Source organism: Phoenix dactylifera, chromosome 1 (genome assembly GCF_009389715.1).
Source record: "Phoenix dactylifera cultivar Barhee BC4 chromosome 1, palm_55x_up_171113_PBpolish2nd_filt_p, whole genome shotgun sequence".
NCBI classification, from domain to species: domain Eukaryota; kingdom Viridiplantae; phylum Streptophyta; class Magnoliopsida; order Arecales; family Arecaceae; genus Phoenix; species Phoenix dactylifera.
The window spans coordinates 39,239,112-39,263,691 of NC_052392.1; the positions used below are offsets into that span (position 1 = coordinate 39,239,112).

General features: G+C 39.2%; 2 pseudogenes; one reads left to right on the forward strand and one right to left on the reverse strand.

Annotated features, from left to right (window-relative positions):
- The first annotated feature begins 7,299 nt into the window (after positions 1-7,299).
- LOC103706123 lies at positions 7,300-10,260 on the forward strand (annotated as a pseudogene).
- Positions 10,261-13,808: 3,548 nt separating this feature from the next.
- Positions 13,809-23,417, reverse strand: LOC103706086 (annotated as a pseudogene).
- Positions 23,418-24,580: the final 1,163 nt, after the last annotated feature.

Sequence of the window (24,580 nt, forward strand, 5' to 3'; positions counted from 1 at the left end):
GTTTTGATTTTAATAAACTTTTTTTTGAGAAATTTTGATGTTATTAGAAAGATTTATAATTAGAATTATTTGAGTTATAATAAGGTTAGGAATCACACACTAGAAAAAAAAAAAAAGAAGAAAATGGTTTCACCTGTACTACTTATAAATACTCTATTGGAGCTCCTATTGTAATTATCTTTTTCATCAAGTAGTAAAATTCTACCTTGAAAATTATTCTTTCCGTATTCTTCTCTTTACTCTCTCTCTCTCTCTCTCCCTCTCCTCCTTTTCTTTTGGATTTCTAGGGTTTGTGAGTATGTCGTATCCTTGGAGTAGCCGATGTGAGGATTTGTGTGGGCATATGTTTAGTCCCACATCAGTTATTTACTGGGTAGAGCTTGGGTATTTATACAGAATCAAAAAAATCAAAAAATGCCTTTCGGCTAGCCATTTTGGGAGAGGTTCTGGGTTGTTACAAATGATATCAGAGTGGACTCGGCCCATAACCTATGTGGACTAGGGGACACTATAACACAGATTCATTATGGCTGACCATAGGCTGATCATAGTGTTTGTAATTAGATTTAAATGGATTTGAACCCTTAGCCTGACGAGGGCGTCAGGACTTAAATAGAGGGAGTATGTGAGGATCCATGCGGGTGTGTGTTTAGTCTCACATTGGTTATTTGCTGGATAAATCTTGGGTACTTATACAGGATCAAAGAACCCAAATAATACTTTTTTCGCTAGCCATTTTGGATGAGGTCCTGGGTTGTTATAGCTGGTCAAGATGGTGATGTAGCCTAGGAAGAGAGGGATCTGATGTGCCTCCTTCTCTGGCAACTGCCCCACCTTCATTGAAGACTTTTCGATGAATGGATTTCAACGACCGCCTGATTAGACTTTGTCATCTCGCATCGAACATGCTGTAAGGAGATTTCTCCATCGTTGCAATTGGTTTTATCGACGTCCTCTTCTTTTTTTTTTTTTTATTTTAAAGTCAAGTTCAATACCTCCCGGTGTCAATGATGGCGAGCGCGTCGGAGCAACCCTGCACGCTATCGCACGTGCAAAGAAATTTCTATTCTTTTGTCTGATCCGCAACTAATATGTACCCTTATTGAGGCATCTATCCTCGTCCCAAATGGCAATAATGTCATAAATGAGAGAATGGAACCCTGTAATGCGCCATGGTTGATGCCAGCGAAGAAATTTCTGCAGAGATCGATAACCATGCATGCAAGATCCAAACTTGGTTGATGCCAGCGTAGAAGTGAAAAAAAACAAAACAACACTGCAGGAGGAGTTGAAATTTGGAGGAGGAGGACTGGCCTAACTTGGCATCTTCTGGCCAAGCCTTTCCAAACGCTTGCTATGACGCGGTCGGTCGGCGTGCAATGAAATCACGAAACCCACTTGCATTGACTGAAATACCCGTGCAGCACGCCGCTAACACCATATTTCAATTATTTTTCTCTTTGTAAAGCTTAGTATTTTTCTCTTTGTAAAGTTTATGAGAGAGAGAGAGAGAAGGTGTCACATGAAGCAAGGTCTTCTTGGCCGCCAAAATGATCCAGTCCACGAGATCTACTCGCTTGGCTCCATCAGTCTCCATCCCCCACTTGCTTGGAAATGATAGGAAAAAAAAAAAACTGTCTTTTTAGCAGACGACGAGGTGGTATCTGCTCACGGAAATAATAACAAATTATTTCTAATGAGAGAGAGAGAGAGAGAGAGAAATCCTCTAAGTTGATTAAGCTTTTAAGATAAATGGTGATTTCAACATGGTATTAGAGAAGAGGTCTTGAGCTCGAACCTTGTCTCGGCACTCTTTAACTCCATTATTAAAAAAATTTATATTTTGAACTCACCTATTAAAGAAAAGTCTGGTCCACATATGAGGAAGAGTGTAAGAAAATATAAAATATATAAATAAATCTACTTTATTCTATTATCTTAAGTGGTGTTTTCAATATGATATTAAAATCACCACTTGTCTCAAAAGCTTAAGCTGATAGGATGAGGTATATTTATTTATATATTTTATATTTTCTTATCTCTCTTTCACATGTAGGCCGGACTTCCCTATAATGGGTGAGGCTAACATGTAAAATTTTTAATAATGGAGTTAAAGAGTGCGGATACGAGATTTGAACTCAAGACCTCTACTCTGATATCATGTTAAAATCACCATCTGTCTCAAAAGCTTAAGTTTTTGGGATAGGTGGTGATTTCAACAATAACTGTCACAGTTGTCTTTCATCCTACTTCAGAAAAAATTATAACGGCTCTCTTGAAGGCCTTTAATTTGATTTTTATTTTTTTTAAAAAATAAAGTCCTTGAATCAGTATAAAAAAACTATATATATGCAAACATAAATATGAACTAAAATACAGTATCACATAAACATAAAAGTATCCAAAGATAAAATACAAAAAAATTATTAATATGTGCACATTGGACTGCCATATTAAAAATACCCTTGTATTCTGCTTAATATAAACTTGTCTCACATTGGTTGTTTGGTTTTTTTCTCTACTCCATGGTCTCCAACTACGATTAGGGTTTGCGCTCTTGGACTATATAATAAACTTAACAAGGCCGACAATGTTGCATGAGAACTGGTAGTGTTAAAACATGGACGAATGAATGCTGAAGTGGGTTGCTGAACTCTTGCCTCCGAGTTGCCGTTTCCTCCTTGGAACGGAAACAGTCTTGGGGTTTTTGGGTGGTCACCTCTGAACCGAAGAGACAGCTATGGGCCCTCCGGGGACCAACAAATCTAAGGAGAATTCAAAGGTGGTTTTACCAGTGACCTCGATCCCAAATCCCATATCTATCTACAGCATTGTCCTTATCACCAACCTGGCTGATATGATGCATGCGCCGAAGTCACCGAAATCACTAAATTGGCTTCTTTGATCAAAGCCGTAGATGCATCCCTAGTTGCCTTTTTCTGTAATGAGTTGCTTTATGAGCTCAATACATGACATCAACAGTTGATTATCTAGAAGAAAACTAATGCAATCATAGGAATAACATAACACAAATTCTCTGCATTCTCTCCCTCTCGCTCTCTCTCTCTCTCTCTCTCTCTCTCACACACACACACACACACACAAAAAAAAAAAAAAATTCAGGATAATTTCTAGACGGCATTAATTCGGTACTTAATATGTAAGTCATAAATGTTAATATGTAAATATTTTCATCTTATCTCAAACTTTCTGAATTATGAAACAAACTTGATCTAAACATTGTCCCTCTTGCAAGTTCATTGAAGCCAAATTGACTGGCATTCGTGATAAAAACATGGATTCTTATGCTATCGACTTGATCCTGTTTACCAGTTCTAAAAGTAGAGGCAAGTCTAGGCAATTGCTAACATGCAAGATTGTCAGTTTTAGGACCACTGATAGTGTATGCCAACCGATATGCCACGACCAATGGGCTAATCTTAAGGATTTGATGTGATACCAAAAATGTCATGCCATCACTCCCCCATAATTTAAAATCTTTAATGGTTCAACTATGGCTTAAGTAGTTCAGTATACAACATCAAAATTACTTTCTTAGATTAAGGATAATTTTTATTGCTGATGGCTTATATCATCATTATCTCAATGGCACAAACTGTAGCAAACGATGTTGATTGTCGTTTTTTTCTTTTTAATCATGTCGACTAGAACCAACTTTACATCCTTTGCTTGTAATGTTTGGCTATCTAGGGTATCAATATAACTAGTTTAAAGAAAAATTAGACCTGAATTAATTGGATTCGACCATGGCGATCCATCCTCCTCCTCACATGCGTTGCACCATATTAAGCAGCATTTTGGCATCCAAGTAAGTTAGTTACGTGTGCAAATTAATAAGCTTAGAACAAGGCAACGATTGGTCTACAGCCCAAGTTATAAAAAATTCTTTCAAGCTGGTATGTAGCAGATTTTGCTAGAAGCACCAAGTAAGGTTAATTTGTGTAGACAATTTTGGGGCCTAAGATTACTATGATATAGGATTTTCAATATTATAAGGAGAATACAGCGAACATAAAAATAACATGCCTGAAAATTACTAATTATATTCTCTCTCTCTCTCTCTCTCTCTCTCTCTATATATATATATATATATATAATGTATGTATGTGCATATGCATGCATATATGTATTTATGTATGCATGTATGTATATATGCACATATCTGCTTGTAAATACATGTACATGAACATTCATGCATGTTTTTAGTACACGCAGAGGGAAAACTTATGAGGCAAAAGATATTTGTCTAGGGATCTCTGCTAAATTTTGTTGTAGAATCTAGTTGCTACACAAAAACAGCTTAATTAAGGTCAAAATTGGCCCGCATTTCATTTATCCATATATATGTGTGAAGCCTACGTAGTAATCTAACATGGAATCATGACAAGATCAGACCTGTTATCCTTTCCTGTTCTGTGCTCTGTAATGACTTTGATCAAAACGAAATAGAGATGCATTGTATGGATGCAAGCATTTAGATTATGGCGCAATTTTAGAATGTTTGGATTCCCCCTCCCAACTTCTCCCCCTTCCCCTCCCCCCCCCCCCCCCCCCCCCCCCCCAACTCTTTTCTCTTTCATATAAGTTTGGGAATATAACCCCTTCTAATTCAATCTAGAAAATGAAACGAATACAGAAGCAAACGGGCCAGAAGGAGCCTTCCCAAACGAAACAAAGAGGAAGTCAAAGTCAGAGTCATGAGCGCAAGTTTTGGACTATACCATATTATAAGAACCAAATTAATATAGAAAATCAAGGAACCATGCCAAAGAGAAGAATTAAACTTCGTATGAAGACTAAAACATGGATGTGATTATCAAAAGACAAATGAAGCCATGAGAGAAGACTAGAAAATCCTAAGGCTAGCTGCCACAAGATGTAGCCCTCAATGGAAATGAATGGCGAAAAAGTGTCCCTATGCCGCCCCCATATGACTCGATTTCGATTATGTCCAAGTCAAGAATTTCAAAGAGTTTGACATGCTTAATGGGTCATATATGACTTTTGGGATTTCTCGCCTATCAAAAGAACTGTTTAATACGAATGCAGCTGAGGCAATAATAGTTTTTTTTTTCCTTTTTTCTTTCTTTTTATTTTTATTTTTTGAGGAAACATACGCATATAGATGTACAAAAAAAAATTGAAGTATGTAGTTTGTAAACATTATACATGGATGATAGTCAAGATAGTAATTTGCAAGAATGAAATTATATTAAAAACCAAAGGTAATGAAGTTTAATCCAACAGTCAACATGCATGATATCAATTGTGTACTCCATTGCACCTAAAAAAATAAAAAAAGAAAAATAAAGAACAAGCCATGACTGTATCCTCATGCACTGTCATTACCTGCAGTTGTTAAAATTCTACTAAACAAGACTTATGTGAAACTGGCCATGACACCTAACTCTTGAAATTTGTTGGATGCAGTCATTTGTATGCATGTTGATACCAAAGTCTACACGAGATCTTGGGTTGTTTAACATATTGAAGGCGGCATATTTATGTTATAATGAAGTTGGCCTAAATAATGTATTTTAACTATCGTCTGCCGATCTAGTAACGTCTGAGATCATTGTTAGGCATGAGCTTAGGGCATGAGCTTAGCCAACCATCAAATATTTTGAACCAGTTATTTATTGTTTTCTTCATTTATTTCACATAGACATTTCCCATGTCTTTTAATGAATAAAGAAACAGGAAAATATTTATATGCTTAGAAATCTCAATAATCACAAGTTATCTTGACATATAGGTTGCTGAGAGTCTTGTTGAAAAGAGACTTCTCCGGGGTCTACTCGAAAATTTCGCGCAGAACTTGTCTTCTAGCATCATCCTTAGAGTTTATCACCTCTTCTAGTTAAGACTAGGTCTCTTTCATTGAAATATTATATGGCGAGTTGATGCACATCCAATAGTAATTAAGATGTAGAAGATCCTTGTGGAATTTCTCTTGCTTCTACCAGTTTCTACAAGCAATAGAAAAATAATATGGTCGGAGCTAAGATAACTGTTCTTCCTCAAGGATGGACTGTTCGCATGAGAAGAGAAAGAGGAGGATGTAAAAGTTGTGAGGGTTCCATGCATGGGGATGGTTTGGAGCGTCCCATGATCTCCGATGGGAATCATTTACATTCGTGTCAGCATCCCAGAAGGGTTAGCCATGAAGAGATAGAGGACTGATGGATGCATGAGTGGTGGAGAGAGGGCTGGAAGGGCCATGAGGGGTCCCTCGTTCCCAACTTGTGAGGGGTCCATTTAATGCAAAAAGGTCCTTAATTGGGGCTTCCCGTCCATCGGCTCATATAACCGTCGGCCAAGGGCTTCTTCTAATAATATATGTTTATATCATATAATGCTGCTAATTGGATCGCCATAATATATGGCTAATATAGGAACTATTTTATAAACTTTATTTTATCACATTCCTTCTATTTTTTTTTTTATATTTTATTTTTTAATTCACACGGATGCATTGTTTTAAATGAGTACAAATAAAATCTAAACTTCATCAAAAAAATCTATGCATCAAGATGAATGTAGGTACTTTAAAATCTATGTATTATGAGATCCAACAGTAGATACTGTGGAAGACGACCAGCTAGCCCGAACCCATAAAAGAGAGAGAAGGATAGAGAAAAGGGTTTGCTCAGAAGGTCATCTTTGAGAGGACCCACAGAAAGGGGTCACGGGGTTCACTTGATTCCACAGTTCTCGTACCCTAGGCTGCAGTAGAAATTAGGCTTCATCTCAGCTCGTCACCTGAACATTCCAACTAAACTCTGACAGGTGTCAGTCATTTGAGCATCTTGCATGGCATTCCGACGCAAGGCATCTTACAAGGGATCACAGAGTCCATGTGGAGGGAACATGAAGGAATGCATGCATGTATGGGAGTCGGACTTTTGGAAAGTAGCGAGGGAGGGAAAGACTACAGTGAACCGAAAACTAGAATTTATTAGGGAGTCAACAGAGTAACAAGAGTAGTCCGAGTAGAGAACCGTGCTCCATTTTTAACATAAAAGAGAGGAAATAAAATAATAATAATAGAAAAAAAGAACTGGCAGAAAACATGCCAAGGAGGAGAGAGGAGGGGTGGAAACCAAAGTAGATGAGAGGACCAATCACCAGTTAAGAGGCTACCGCCAACATTTCCTCTTATTATGAGGTCTCTTTCTCGTCCTTAACTCCTCCATGCACCCCTCCCTTCATGTAGGCCCACCCCAAGCTTTGAGAGCCTTATTTAACCCCTCTATATATCCTTTCTGCTCCACTCCCTGGTGTTGTATAGAAAGTAGATTAATGGAGGGTAAGATAGAGCAATCATAGTGGTAGTGGTGGCAGTCTAGTAGTAATCACAATTAATACACGTATCGATCTTTATCTTAGTATTGTGCAAGTTTAACAACAACTCTTATCTTGCCCACCACTTGCACCGCTCCAACAGGAAGAAACCACTAATTGGACAGAAGTATTTAAAGGGTAGGAGAGAGGGTGAAGGGTGTGATGATTCCAGAGCGCACCAGTTTATGGCAATTATAGCAGCCATGAGTGCAGGCGACGGCAAGGATGATCACGAGCATGACCTTGTAATGCCCGGCTTTCGCTTCCACCCCACCGAGGAGGAGCTCATCGAGTTCCTACCTCAGGCGCAAGGTTGAGGGCAAACGCTTCAACGTCGAGCTGATAACCTTCCTCGATCTCTACCGCTACGACCCATGGGAGCTTCCTGGTTTGCCACTCCGCTTCCTTTTCCCCTTTAGAATGATCTCTTCCATCTTCCCTTCAATTGTTTTGTCCTTGTATCTTTTTTGTTGATTTTTGATGTGTGGCGGACACAACTTTGAAAATTGGTTATTCATATATATTAAACCTTTAGTTTATGAATCCTCTCTTTGTTTTCTTGTGGATAATATGAATTTGATGACAGCATTGGCTGCAATTGGGGAGAAGGAATGGTTCTTTTATGTCCCCAGAGACCGGAAGTACAGAAATGGCGATCGGCCCAATCGGGTGACGACGTCGGGCTACTGGAAGGCTACTGGAGCCGACAGGATGATCAGAGCTGAGAATCATCGGTCGATTGGATTGAAGAAGACACTTGTTTTCTACTCTGGGAAGGCTCCAAAAGGCATCCGAACTAGCTGGATCATGAACGAATACCGTTTGCCACACAACGAGATAGATCGGTATCAGAAGGTAAACTTGAGAAAGTTAGGTCTTCAAAAGTATTAGCAGTTCCCAAGTCTTGTAAGGTAGGAGGTAGAGGTGAGGAGGAATGAACGAAACTTCTGATTTTCTGGTTATCTGGAACACTGGAGAGGCATGGTACTTTAAGATTTCTCTTCGTTCATTTCTGAAAAAAAAAAGAAAAAAAGAAAAGAAAAAGAAGTTCTTCCTCCTATTGTTCCTTTTATATATAATCTTCCATCAAACTTAAAAATGTGCAGCATTTAACTTGTAGTCCCAAAAATTCTGTTGAGGTTGGACATGAACCGCTGACGGCAAGTTAGGGTTTCCAAATATTTTTCTCCAAGTTTATTTTGTTGTTGTTCTTTGTTTGACAGAAATCCTTTGGTTTTGTGACGGAGGGTTTCCTCCTCGTCTTGCTGCCCAACTAACCTGGACCTGTTGCTTAAATTGTCGCAATATACTTATCGAAGCAATAGTTAAATAAAATAAAAAGGCTCCCTTCGGAGCTGCAGGATCCTCTTTCCACTTTGTTATCCTTTTTTCTTGAGTTAGCTTTTCATATCCGATGTTTGCTTTTAGGGCAGAGAGAAGAATTAGGCTTAATAAGAAACAGAAAGAAGGAGAAGGAGAAGGAGAAGACAAGGCCTTGCCGAATTTCTTCTTCTCCTTCGTAAGTTTCTTATAATCAGCCTTCTCTAAGTAAGAAGGCTTGTATTTCATAAAAGCCGCTATTTCTGCAAAGTATGCATTTTGTTTTAGATTTTTCTGTTGCTCTTTGTGAACCAAGTTTTATTTCAATTTTTTTTTTTCTCCTCCGCCTCCTTTGTCTATCCCGTTCTTCCTCTTATTCCCTTCTTCTTCTCTCCTCCTCCTGCTCTTCTACTTCTTCTACTTCAACTTCTCTTCCTCCTCCTCCTATTCTTGTCCTCTTCCTCCTCCTCGTCCTTTTCTTCTTCTAGTGCTGCTAGCTGCTGCTGTAACTACCTCGAGTTGAGCTCTTCTTCCTCCTCCTCCTCCTTCTTCTACTTTAACATCTGCAGTTTCGTTTTATGCGTTAAGCTTCGTTTTGTAACAAAGCCTCATGCTCTCCCTCGTCCTCTTTCTGCTTTTCTTTCGGATACTTCTTCCTCTTCTGTTGTGGAGTTCTGATTGGAATTTCTTTTGCAGGCCGAAATCTCGCTCTGCCGGGTCTATAAAAGAGCTGGGGTCGATGACCACTGTCAACCCCCGGGCGTGCTCTCTTCTAAGGCCTCCTCATCCAGAGGGACCGGACCAGATAAGAAAAACAGTTCATCCCATCAACCACCACCAAGCTTCCAAACGTTTGCAGGAAACTTCTCATCGCCAATGATGGAGAAGGCACACAAAATGGGAGGTGGAAGCAACGCCCACATGTCGGCACAGGTGTTGCACAAACCTACTCTCTATGGATCAACAGCCTCAGTAGCTTCATTGAGCTCAACTACGTCCACTGAAGAAGATGGTACTACAATTCATCCGAAGAATATGAACGCTTTAATCCCAACATGTCCCCTCCTCACTTCTGCTACTTCCTCCATCGTCAGTCCTACGATGGACGAGCTCAATAGGTTAGTAGGTTGCAACCAAAACTACATGAACCAACAACCCAACCAATTCCTCCCATTGCCACCGCAACCCCAGTTGCTTCCTTTCAGTACACTGCCCGTTCCATTCCCAACCATTTCAGACAAGCTCTGGGAGTGGAATCCCCTCCATGAGGTTGGTAGGGATTACACTAGTTTTCAAGTGATCGATGGCATGCTCGTGTACTTATATGTGCTCTGATCCATTGTCCCCTCCATATCTTTCTTCTCTTTTCCAACATATGGAGACTGCTGAAGTATGTAACTGTGGGTGAAAACTTATTGTAGATTAAGCTTGTAGTTCCACTAAGTTTCTATCAGTTTTCATGGCTATTGTTATCATGTGTTGAGTCTTATTCTTCTTGGATATACTCCAAATCTATGTTATAATTTTGGGATGATAATAAGGAAGAAGGGACTTTCTTTTGATCTTATAATTCCATTATTTGACTTCTGGACATAAAATAATGATGCCATGCTTGGTTGAAGACTTGCAGAGAGAGCTGTCTGCAGGGAGTTCAAAAATGGAATGCTTGTACCATGCAGGCATGTGATTGCAGCATTGTCTTTCTTCGGGTGGTAGGACTGATCAAACTCAAGCAGGCATTCCGTTAGTCTGCTTGTGGCTGAAGTACCATGGAGGATGATAGAAGTTTTAGCTAGGGCCGAGAAGTGGATCTTATCACTGAAATTTTAAACCTCTCTTATTAATATATATATATATATATATATATATATATATATATATATATATATATATATATATATATATATATATATATATATATATATATATGTTCTCATCAATGAATTTAGGGCATTTTTATCATCTTCTAGGGTCTCTTTTGGTTCGGCATGTATTTCCTACTTTGGAAGTATTTCAGATCGGTAGCTATGAAAGGAGATTATTATCAGTGGAGGTTGCAGCCTACGTAGGTATACTCTTGCACTCCATATCACTTTCTCTCCGATGGATTAAAATGTCCGAGATGTGGGCATTTTACCATCTTCTAGAGGTTAAACTTTCTTTCCTTTGTATGTGCATTCTAATCTGGAAGACATTTAATTTAGAGATATGGCATTTTATCATCTTCTAGGATCTCTCACTGTTTGGCATGTACTTCTGGTCTGGTTAGTATCTCATATTGGTAGTCAAGAGAGAAGGTTACAACATATGTAGATCTAGCATCGCTTCTCACTTAGTTCGCTATCTCACCGATGAATTAAAATATCCGAGGTGCAGACATTTTATCATCTTCCAGAGCTTAAATTAACTTTCTTCATCTTGGATGTGTCTTCTAATCTGGAAGACATTTTAGGTTAGCAATCAAGAAAGGAGGTTAAATAGGCTATGTTGGTGAGCTATCTTTGAAGCTACTCTCGAACTCCTTTCATTTGTTCTTGCCAATTAACTTAGTTGAAATGACTTGGGATAATAGCACCTGACCATCTTCTGAAGTCCTTTTTTTACTTGGGTATCGTTTTCTTTTTTGAGCAGTCTTCTAGAATTGTAGTCTTGAGAGGAGTCTGGAGCCTATATAGAGATGCATGCTCATATTTTTGGACAGTTATAGTTGAAAGCTAGCATTGACACTTTATTTCACTTACATGTTCTCACCAATAAGCTTAATATGTCTCTAGTCGGCATTAATCTTCTAGAGCTTTTACTTGTTTTGGTTCCAGATGTCTTGCTAAGCTTGGGCAATCTCTTAGGTTACTAGCCATGATAGGGGTTTGAAACTAGATAGATCTGAGCTGCAATCATGTTCTTGCGCATGCCTAAGAAGTGTACAAACATTGCGATCTAGTCCAAGTTCTCGGTCGGAGAATGCATGAGCTGTCTGTGTGCCCTAAAGGTAAGAGTTGGATGTGGAGATTTTGTAAGCACCTCTCCCAACTCCACTGCTGGCCTTTGGCTCACTACATATATTTTATCAAGCAACTTGGAGTGTCTTAATCTGAAATGAATATGCCATGACAAAAATGTGTGCATTAGGGGTGATGACTTTACCACTACCAACTCCACTTCTAGCCTTAGGCTCCCTATATATATTCTATCATGCAACTTGTAGTGTCTTAATCTGAAATATGCCATGACATAAATGTGTGGATTAGTGGTAATGACTTTTAAACATATCGACGATAAGCCCTTTCTAGACCATGTTCAATCTCTGTTACTGTGAAACATTTTCCTTTAGGGCATGTTTTCGATTTCGAGGTATTTCCAATTTTCCATACTACAGATATAGAAGAATAAGTCAATTTCAGTCTCTCAGTAGTCATGCTTTCAGGGACAACTAGACTTTGATGGCTTCTTCAAATCTCTTTGCCAAGAACAAATTAGCTGAAGTATTAGTTCGATCCTCTTGTTGAAAAATATGTTGATCAAGAATGGCTTTTCAAAAATGTCTGCTCTACTTCGCATGAACTTTCATTTATGATCATCTGATCCAGGTCCAACAGCGGCAAAAACAAAATTAATTTCTAAAAAATTATGCGAGGAAAGCAAATAGTATAAATGGCTGCAAAACCCTCAATTAGGGAGACTGTTTCATAGATAAGATTGTTACAGTGTGCTAACTCAATTGCTACCCTGAGTTGTTCCAGTCCTCTGGCCAGACAATAATCTAGAGAACAGATGCTCTGGTTTCCATCCTGGCACATTTTGTTACGAATCCATCTTGATTAGCTCCATGAAAGATGCAACTACCCTCATATCAATATTTATTATTGTAGAAAAATGACTTGTTCGAAATGGGGCTTTTCACCTAAGTTTGAAAAAGATGAAAACGGTACCAGAACAAAAAATAACATGAAGGAGTCCCGGGGTTTTCAACATTCTTTTACAAGAAGCCAAAAAGAAATATCAAAAAATGGCATGGCTTAGCTGAAGCAACTACTTTTTCGAAACAATTATTTTTAAAGTCATAGAAACAAAAAATAATGGTCGAAATGAGAGATTCGGAGTCGAGAGGTTGCCTCACTTCTTTTTCTCGTTCAGAACAATGCAGGAGACTTTCATCTCGCCACAACTACTTGAATGGATTCGAATATTTGGAATTTTATGAAGACATTTAGGATTATCAGGTAAACTTTCTTGGGCGACATTTGAGTTAAACCTCCAAAGTCATGAGAACTCACAGGATGGAACCAATCCTGTGAGTTCAATAAGTGAAGGTTCAGCTTGCCAAAATATTATATTTTGAAAAAACTAAGCAAAAGAAAACAATAAATACCAAAGATCATGAAGGGGGATAAAAGGAAAAGGTGTTAATTTACAATTCATACAAAAGAATGGATATGGGCTACAAGTCTACAGCAGTTGCGAACAGCCTCAACAAAAACCAGGAGTATTTAACCATTAATTAGGCTGTGAATTATTCATGAATCATTACAAATCTATAAATTAGTGTATACTTAAGCAACCTATTCATTTGATTGGATGAACCCCAAACCACAGCCTCTTAATGTGGTTTTGATGCTAAACGAGCAGGCAGGCTAGTCGTTCTCAGAAAAAAAGTGTAAGCCGGGTGATGCCTTTCTTGTTTTAAGATAGCTAAGTGCAAGAAACCTGCAGTAGATTTGGGAGCTAGGCCTGCAACCTGACCTGCTCCAAGTCCAAATCAGGTTGGCCAGACCCTGGCCCGAGCTCAACCCAACAATGTCCAGGTTTGCCACCAAATTTATTTGATGATCAAGCGAGAGTGAGAGAGAGTTTTGTAGGATATATCAGTTTTTATTTGGTAGATGCAACCTTATTCAAGCAGTGTAATTGATCAATGAGGTATGTAATTATAACACCAACAACAGCTGCTGCCAAGCCATGCACGTGTGAGATTAAGTTGCCAAGCCATACACGTGTGAGATTAAGTCAGCCACTAGCTACTAGGTAAGTGCTATATATCCTGCAACAGGTGTAATTCCAAAACAAGAATTTCCAACTTTAGCATTCTATGCCACAAGAAAAGCCTCAATCACCATTGGCCTTGGTAAGAAAAATGTAATTCAAACTCAATGTATCGCAAGTAAACGCCGAAATTTTGTAGCAGTGCCTGTTTCTTGTTAGGCCCCTCCAAAAGGGTGAGTTTAATCAACTTCAAGATACAATTGTTAATAGTATAGATGGAGAGAACTACAAATACCTTCAACTGCCTTGCGACGTACGATCTTCAGAAGACCTCAATTCTTGAATGCTAATCAAACAATAACACTTCATCCAATCCTCTTTTTATCTCCAAAACCACATACTTTCTGTCTCACTCACTTGAAATTAGTGGCAGCTAGTCATTCAATTGAAATCAGCAGCAGCTATAAAATTGGCTCATGCTCAATGCGTATCGACGATGTTCACCAAGGGGGTTGAGGTAGAAGTTACCTTTAACATTCAGCAAAAGGAAATGACCGTAAAGATCCAAAGATGGGTAACAGAAAGAAAGCATATTGCTGTTAATGAGGATCACAAATATAAAGCATGGGTAATCACATAAAATGTTACATGATCTTCAATGAGAACTGCTGCCACTGAGAGAGGGTCATTGCCAAAATAAAATGCAATAAAAACTAACCTGCAACTGAATGAATGGTCTAAACACAATTTAAATTACCTCATACCACAACTTTCTTAGGATCAGCTTCAAGTGCTTCCACCATGCACTTGTGAAAATCAAATATTTGGTTCCCCTGCCTTGTGCTACAAGAAAAGTATTTAAATAGAAGGAAATAAACTAATATGATTATTCAAGACAAAATAAAAAGAAAGAGGAGAAAAATTGTACTTTGACAACTGATTGCTTGCCATAATAAAACCCAATCCCATTGTGCTCTAGTCCAATTCAGTCACAAAGCCATAAACTGCTTGACAAAAGAATGCTAAATAACAAATAATATGATTTAGAACAAACTCTGAATCTCCCATCATGTAAAAGGAAAGTGATATCACAAGCAATCCACAAAAAAAAAAAGAAGAACCAATTAAGTCGTAAGGAAAGCAAGAGTACTCCATAAAATAATGTGTCATTTTATGACAAACAACTTGAACTTAGCAAGGTGCAGTATATATACTACATATATCATGTGCTTCATAAAATTAGATAATCGCTACCTGCATTAGAAGAGTCAAAAACACAGAGAGCCCAGGAACTGTTCCTGGCTCTAAATTTTCAGTAACTCTTAATCTACAGCACGTGTAGTTTGTTCTTAGGGAAAGCAATGTTTCACTGTTTCAGATAGTCCCATTTGGGTCCATACCAACCACATAACTGGGTTATAGGAGTGTAGACCTTGTTCTATATGAAAGAAAATTGGAAAGACAGCTAAAGAGGTGGCATGCCTCAAAAAAAATTAAGGGTTCAAGCAGAATGAATAGCAACAGCAACCCTTGCTATCGGAACTAAAACCAAGCAAAAAAACCTGCCCATATGGGGGAAGAGTTTTGGGTGTTTACTAGAGGAAAGAACAAGAAACGTAATGCACCTAGATGTGCAAACATGTCCAAGAGGAAATACGACAATACATAGGCTCTCGTGCAATAGGACATAAGATTAAGGTTCATAAGATGGATGGATTTCAGGACGACCTTGCCCTTAAGCGATAAGGAATGGAAGTTAATGATAAACTATACATAAGCCTTTTAGTATCATGATGATGCTTTCTCCAGATAACACAATTATACTCCAGCACGTGAAGGCATAATAATTGAAAAAGGGTGCCACAAAGGAAGATAATGCTAAATTCTCGAAATAGAGATATTTGGCGTGCGCCATTTGATGAGTTTGGGTAAACTCAGAATCCATTCATAAAAAAAATAAAAAATAAAAATCAGCGGATGAGACAAAAAAATTTGATTTAATGACACATAGTTAGACCCAAGTTAGAGAGTAATCTATGGATGTGTTAGCAGAAATCTCTGCCAGCAGGAGCATAGGACTAGATCCCAAATTTCATATCATACTCGATAGAGGCATCAAACTTTGCATCACAAATTATAATAAAGGTAGATTCAAGTGTTCAGCTAAAGGCAACTCATAGCTTGTGTATTCTCTAACAACAATTTCATTACAACAGAGATTCCCCAACCCCCACCCCCTACATATGCATGGTTAGAAATACAAATATCTGCTGGTTTTTATGTGTGGGGCAAAAAAATCAATTGAGATCCTACAATGTCATACTGCTATTGCTACCACCAAAAACAGAAATATCAACAATATAATGTAGTACATTGCACCTTATGTGGGGATATTCAGTCAACCATGAATGATTGTTCAATAAGATATAGAATATTGCTCCCTATACTAGCCTTTTTAGCCACGCGACCAGACCAGATATTCCCACAGTTTCAATAAGATCAATCCATCAAACAATCTGCTTTCAGATAATTTAGCTCAACTATTATCCATTTTAAAGTTATATGCTCATTGAAAACAATAGCATCTCATGACTATCATAGCTTTCTCCATACTATTAGGCTTAACCTATAGCAGCCCAGATCAACTAAAAAGAACTAAATAGATTAGAACTAATCGCTTCTTTCTCCTAACTAATATGCCACGAGCAGTGTTTTTATATTAAAAACATTTCATATATGACTGCAGAAAAAAGCTTTTAAGTTGAATTCCAAATGCAATAAAGTGAATAAGAAATGATGGTGGCGAAAAGCTAACATAACATGCTGTATAAGCTTTAAGGATACCCTAAGAAGTAGAAATGAAGACACATTTGGAGAAAGAACTTTATGCATGATCAGGTCGAACAGATACTTAAAACTTATAATCATAAGCGGTTCATACATTGGCTAGAGAACCATAGGTGTTTAGGACATAAGTACTCACACATCTAAGAAACTATATTCTTTGCCAAATTATGCTAACCATGGTTCACCATTCAAGAATGTACCATGCAATACAAAGCAAACTGTACCATTCTAGTAGCGAATAGATCCTCAATATGGGAGGCATACCGAGTGTCAGTACTATAAAACTGACTCATATTTGACACGGTACTAGCATGATATCAGTACAGGTACCGAAACTGATCATATGAACCATAATGCTAACTTATTCAGACTCTAGGAGCTTCACAAAGCGTTTCCTGGGTGTAGCATTTGTTATAACAGTGTCACGTAAATGAATATCTATTACATGAGAAAAACTTAAACTTCAATGAAATGTAGAATATTTGTCGAAGTCTTAAAATCTCGGAACACTTTGGGAAATGTTGGAAAATAAAAGAAAATGAAAGAAAAGATGTAACTAATTGTTTAAACTGATAATGCAAGCGCATAAACATCAGCAAGCATGAGAGGCAGATAAAAACATGTAACACCTAATAATACATATACACATTACATGAATAAGTCCACACAACTGAAGAGTCTTTTACAATTGTACTCAAGAACATTAGTTCAGATTATTAGGACAGAATTATCATGTGCAACTGGAAGATTCTCAATTTAGAAATTGCTCAGACAGTTTTGAGGTTGGATCCATCTATTTACCCATACGGACAAAAAAAAAAAAAAACTTCAAAGTAAAATTGCCAATCTAACAGATGTTTCTTGGTCATAGAAAACCAAAGATGAGTTCTTCGAAACTTCAATTCCAACTTGTCACAGTTCCACAGATGAGTAGATAATCTCTGGAAGCATAAAATAAGACCTTGAACAATCACTAAGCATCGTGATACATTGCCTTTTCATCATTATAAATTGCATATTTGAATCGACCATCATCTACGAACCCCGCATTGTAAGGCATCCTTTACTGTATTAGAATGATATTTTTGAGAACAAATACTATTTCTATCATAGAAAAATCATAAAGCAACATATCTTTCATCTGAGAAACAACAAAAAAATTGATAGATTCAAAAAAAAAAAAAAAAAAATCAGCCAATGACAATATTATGATAAATCAATCAGCCACTGTTTGTTTATGTTCTAAAAATTGTTTTCAGAAGAGAGGTGGAGAAAAAAACAAGCATGTCTTGCTGTGATCATATTTCTATTATTGTATGTCAAAGCACATAATGTTTACTGAAACCCCTGGGTTTAGTTCCCAGAAACAGAACAAACAGAACAGAAACGTGAAAAAAGAAATTCTCGAATACGTCTTTTCTATATGTATCAAAAAGGAGTTTCGCAATCAGAACCAAGTGAAAAGGCGCGATTCTTCCATCAAAAATTCCTCCTGTTGTATCCTTGGCATACGTCTCTGTGAACTCACATTTTCTCGAGTACCAAAACTGAAACTAACAGCAAGAGAGTAAGAGCTTGAAGTTAACAGAACCAGCATTCTCGGCCTTGTTCCATGTCTAAGATTCAGATCCCTGCAGAAAATTGTAATTAGACCAATTAGAGACATATCAGGGACATTAAAAGCAGAACATTTATGAGGAACAAATCTAATCCAACCTTGAGGCTTAAGCAGTTTTCTAAAACACTCAAAACAAAAATTCAGTGGACACGGATGTCACCAGATAAAGATCTGAAATTATGCAGAAAAGGAGTGTTTTAGGTTGAAAAAAAGAAAATGAGTTGACAAATCAATAAGGGAAGACATTAAAAAAAGTACCTATTTTAGAGAGCACCATTCACGAGCATTCTGAAACATCCGTAACCATGGACTAGGGCCTTTCTTGTCAACCTCCATTCCTTTGGATACCAGGGAACTGCCACATCATGAAGCAACGCTGCCGGATGTGGCATCATTGCAAGGTGCCTCCATCAGGAGAACAAGAGCTGCAACTCCCAAAGGAGAACCATTTGGATTGAAAGGGTAGACCTCTGTAATGCTGCCAGAATCATTGCAATACCGTAGAGGGGCTAGATTAGACTTAAGAACACGATCTAGGATACCATTATCAGGGAAATATGCTCTCCCTCACCATGAGCTGCCCAAACACCCAATGTAGTGTCCTCCATTCCTTTGAACATAATGGCTGGAGAGTCCCCATTTGACACTTGTAAAGCGACACTCAAAACGACCAGATTCATTGTGGATAAACCTTGTTGTGAAACATCTCCACCCACACCAAGGGAACGCCAACATCAGCCCAGGTACCCATCCAAGGAGAGCATGAGCTGACACCCAATTACATACTCCAAGGCTTGAAAGTGGTCTGGCCGATCGTAGAACTCCTGAAATTGTTGCAAAGGGCTGGTTGAACCTTATGGATGCTGACCATCCTTTTGCAGAATCGGAGAACATCAGCATAACTGAAACCACCAACAAATGCAATCCCACGGAACTCATTTAAAAGAAATTTTCCCTCCCAGAAGGTCAGACATTGTAACATCCAGGGTTCAAATCCTGCAGCATAGAATGCTGCCGACATTTCCCTATCCCCGTTACTCCCTTCCTCACGAATGATAGCTACCTTGGGCTTCAAAGTTGCAGCCATTATTTTCCCATCCGTGAACTTGGGAGTAAAAGACAGTGCCCATGAAGGTGCCTGTCTGCTTTTTAAGCCTTCTTTCTCAAGTCTCACACAAGAAGCCAACCTTTGGAGCCCCTCGAGCTGAAAGCTAGTCTCCTCCCATAAGTCCCTAAGGTAAGAAGTTCCTCCTTCAGCTGAAGTATTCCATCAACGACAACTCAATCACTGGTGATGCAGTAACTTTTCCATAATCTCACCAGAAATGCCTGCTGCTTCAAGCTTTTGCCTGACTGTATCAGTGTTCTGCGAGCTGACCTCAATAATAAGACCAAGCTCTTCTGCAAAAAGTACTTGGAGAAGATCATGACCCCGGGAATTCAAGTTCAACTGCGCACCACAATTTCCAGCAAAAGCCATTTCAAGAGCACAAACTATAAACCCACCATCACTGATGTCATGACCAGCAGAAATTAATCTTTCACTAAGAAGCTCCTGAATGGTCTCAAAAACCTTCTTCAGGTAAGGTACATCATCAAGGTCAGGGGCACTTGTCACCACTTGGTCAAAAGCCTGGGCAAGAGCGAGCCACTAAACGACGCTTCCCTTTAGCTAGATCGATGTGCATCAGAACACCGTCATTTCCAAGCTTCAAATCTGGAGTCACAGTCAATGTTATTCAGGACAGGTAACATAGGCACTAATAACCAAACTTCCAGGAGCCTTGACAACCTCGCACCTCATGAGCTGCCATAGAAAGACTGTCCTTTCCCCCATCTATTGCTATGCCCAATTCAATCATGGACTCTGTGAGTGCAACTGCAGCATCATAGATTGCTGCGCCTTCCCCATCAAGCTTTGCAGCATACATCCAGTTACCACTAGCTTTGACATCACCGAGGGAAGTAACTTTGGCCCAGACTAGATTGGTCAAGGCTTCCCCAACAGCCAATCTTGCCATAGATCTTGGGTTCAGTAAACCCTTTAATGGCTGCTCCCCAATGGCAGAAGCACCACCAGTCATGTCTGTGTATGTCTGTGCAATAACAGAAACATCAGAAAGTGGAAGTTGGAGAGGCCCCACTGTTTGCTGTTGTGCCACAAGACCGTTACACACCTGTCAACTTTTGTTGTTAAGAAGCGTTTGGAACAAACTGAAGAAGTGCCAAGACTCTCTTTAAGTCTCCATTAATGGGATGCCAGGGGCAATATCAAGTGGCTCTTGCACCAAAGGCACCCGCTTGAATTCAAAGCACTTCTGAGGCATGTCTCCAAGTACTTTATTCAAGCTCAAGATCCTCTACAGGAGGTGGGAGGGGAGTCCATTTGACTGACAATGCTCGACAGCTGAGCTGTCATTAAGACAATACGGCCACTGCCACTGATGGTACCAATGACTGCCATAGCACTCTTTCCCTTTCACAGATAGATTCTAGTAAGCTTCGCTTCTCAGGGTTTCACTAACAATGCATCCTGTTCCTGGTACTCAGCACCCATATCTCTAAAACTGACATGGTCTGATCACCTACTACTATAGATCGAATATCAATTTCAGCTCCTTGAGGATCAATTATTTCCTTCACAACATTACAATTTCCCCCAGCTCCCTGATCATGAATACTGATGATAGGGTTGCTTTCCCCCATTTCAGCACAAGCTCGGACCACACGATACAGCTTCTGTGCCATCTCAGCATCTCCTCGTTGTACCGCATTGAAATCTAGTTCTGCATCATTCTGCCCACTGACCAATGCTTGAAGCTGCACCACCTCCCATACCAATCCGATATGCTGGACTCCAATCTTCACAACCAGCATCCCTACTTCTGGTTCTCCTTTGATATGTGAGCATGATCAATCTGCCCAATTCCTCCACTAAACATAATTGGCTTCAGCCATTCACGCCGCTCTCCATTTGGAAGCCTCATCCCAAAAGTCCTCGTGAAGCCCTGAATCAAAGGCTCTCCAAACTTGTTCCCATAGTCAGACGCACCATCACTTGCATCTATCAATATCTGTAGAGGAGGAGCTAAGTTTGATGGATATGAGAAAGTTGGATCTTCCCAGGGAGCATATGAGCCTTCCATGTGAAGGTTGCCAACACAGTATCCAGCTGTAGAAGCTACAACAAAGGACCCCTTCCAGTTGCATGTGTGTCCCTAATGCGCCCTCCAGCACCTGTCTCTGCACCAGGATAAGGAGCCACAGCACAAGGAAAATTATGTGTCTCAGCTGTGAACAGGATATCAAGCTCGCGCATCAACAAGGATAATGGAGATGTCAAGCCAGGTGATGCTGGACGCAAGTGATTTACCAGGAATCCCTTAATTGCACTTGAGTTATCCTTGAAGCCAATGACAGAATTGTTTGGATTTGCCTTTCAAAGTGCTCTTCACAAGCTGCATCAATGTCCTGTTCATCGGTTCCCCATCTATAACAAGTTCCCCGTTGAAAAACCAGTGCCTGCTATGCTCACTATTGGACTGTGCAATGTCAAAGAGTTCAACATTTGTCGGGGTCGCGTTTAAAAACATCCCTAAAAAGTCTAGTGTAATACTGAAGATCCTGTTCATCAAATGCGAGACCCATTTTCAAATTTATTTCTTCCAATGCCTCCCTTCCCTTCTCAATGACAGGAACCACACTAACAGCCTCTGGAACAGCATTAGTCCGAAAAGATTTGAGCTTGTGGGGATAAACACACTCTGTCATTCTATCATGAACCATGGCTGCAAAATCATTAATTTGGCTCTCATCTAATAGGCTGCTGCCAGCCTTGAGGTACAGAAGATATCTTCTTGACCTCTCCATGCGTGTTACTTCTGTCAAGGAGCAAGCTTGGCAAATTGATACAGCATTCGCTGACCATGCTGTAGTAAAGGACATGCGGGGACCAACCTCAACTAAAACAACAACTTCACCTTTGCAGACCTCCCTCTCCAGAAAGCTCTCTGTCTGTAAATTCTCAGGCTCATAAGTCTCCTGCAGAAGCCACTTAAGTATTGCAAGCTTGTCTCCTGATAAGACACCAGTCAATCCAATGTTGAAGCACTGCTCAGTCTTTATATCAATGATTTGACCAGAAATCTTCGTCTGGACCTTCCTGAGGAGCTCTGCAGCAGCACTGGTCTCGAATCAGGGGGCGACGGTAGAAGTGTATGATCTCAGGGGGCTGTTCCAATGCATCAGACTCTTCAGCCACTTGACTCTGCAAGCCTCTGGAAACCACTGCTTTTGGCTTCAACAAGAGAGGGGACCTTGGTGTTATACTTCTTCTAATATTTAACACAGGATGACTTTTGTGGCCAAAGCTGCCACGACACCTCCTTGGACAAGAATTTGTATGCAGAAGAACATTAGGCCTCCTTGATCCCTGGAACAGATAAAGAAGAGATTCCAGAACAATTAACATAAAAATATAGCACACAAGAAAATAGTGGAAGAAACAGGCATTGTGGGTGCCTACCCCATTAATCAAGAAACCTTGCCGCCGCAGGAACTCAGTAGCAGCAGTCTCTCCAAGTGTAGCCATTAGATCACTGCAACAACTAAAATATTTATATATATAACCGGGATTCATCGCTCGTATAACAAAAAGATCAAATTTTAAATCCAATTGGAAGATACCCGAACCATATCAAATCACCTCGCGAAATTTAAGAATATATATATTAATTGAACCCGAACTGAAAACACCCATCCTAGAAGAAATCACCTCCCCTAACAAAAAGATCAAATTTTGATCTTGCTTTAAAGATATCGATGCCATATGAAATCAGAAAACGATTTCGACATTTAAAGAAACCGACTTCAAAAATAAATAAATCAACTGCACCACCCAGAAACCCTGATCTCAGGCAGCAAGGAGCCTTGAGGGTCAAAAAAGGGCACAAGACATTTGAGAAAACGACAAAAGGAAAGACAGTGAAAATATGAGAGCATCTTAGCTAATCTCAGTAAAAGTCTAGCTCAAAAATTAACCCCAAACACGTAATCTTGTCTACTTGCACCGAGAATGAGATCATAGTGCGTACCAGTGAGGGAATCAGATGCGGACGAGAGAGACGGAGGCCAAGCCGGGGCAGATTGAAGGAGAGAGAAACCCGGTTGCAGAAGGACGGAAGTCCGGCAACTGGCGGGCGAGGGGAGGCGGCGAAGCCGGGGGTTGACGCCCTGCTGGAGCGGAGAGAAGGGCGGAGCGGGAAAGAAGCGTTTCGATATTTCTAGGGTTCCGGTTCTCGCGGTAGGAATCAGTGAATCACTGAAAAAGCTAACTATTGTTCTGACGAGTAGCATAGAACGTTCTATGCGACTGAAGTATCTACCGTCCATACAAAATTAAAACTAATCCAACCGGTTCATATAGCCCGTCACGTTGGAAAGAAATGGCGTCCATTGGACAGGGAAAATTGACGGCAGATAAACGTGTCCGCATTTACGTGTATATGCGGGTGTTTGGATGATAGGACGGTGATGATTAGAAGGATCGTATCGTGCTGCATCTGCTTTGATGAGCTTCCTCGCAAGTTATTTTTTCAGCGTATGAAAAAGAAATTAAGAATGAATTCCTTGCAATTTTGCAATGAAACAGAAATGGAAATCTTCATATGATAAAAGAAAATCTAATGCTTATCTATATTTTCAAAAATTATTTTTTTTAAAATGCACTTGCCATCTTAAAAGTCCTCAGTTTTGGTGATAAACTTTGTAGATGCACTTGTCTCCCAAAAATATCGCTTCTCCCAAAAATAATTATCTATCATAAGATAAGAATGCATGTATTTTTTATTAAAAAAAATAATGCATGCATCTTTCTTTTTTAAAGAGTCTCATACGTTCTTATTGGTTTTGTTATCAGTTTATAATGCGACTCTTCGAGAGGCCAATTTTGCTTTTGAATTATTTTTTTCCTTCAATTGGAATACAACAATACATGTTATTGCTCTTCTTTGGCTTAAATAAGAGACTTGTAAGTAGTATCTCCTATTATAACTCAATCTCTCTCTCTATGATTGATAGAGAGAGATATGGAGTCAAGAATTTTTTTCTTCATCTTTTCTATATCGTATCATCGATAGTAGGTATTGGTTCAAATTGTGATCTTATTAATACTAATACATTAGAATCATTTCCAATCCCAACATGAAAGTAGAGAACAAGATAAGGAGAACCATCCTCCTTAAAATAATTGGGAAGCATCACATATGTGGAGGTATTGACGGTTCTAATATGAACCATATTATAGTCCATCTCCGAACCTCTATAATCAAAATAAAAGAAATCTACGTGATGTAAAATACACACTTAGGATATTTGTATCTCAAAATGAGGAAAAATAATGAATGGATGTGGGTTTCTCGTTTGGGTGGGACCTGGCCAGAGCTGATCACG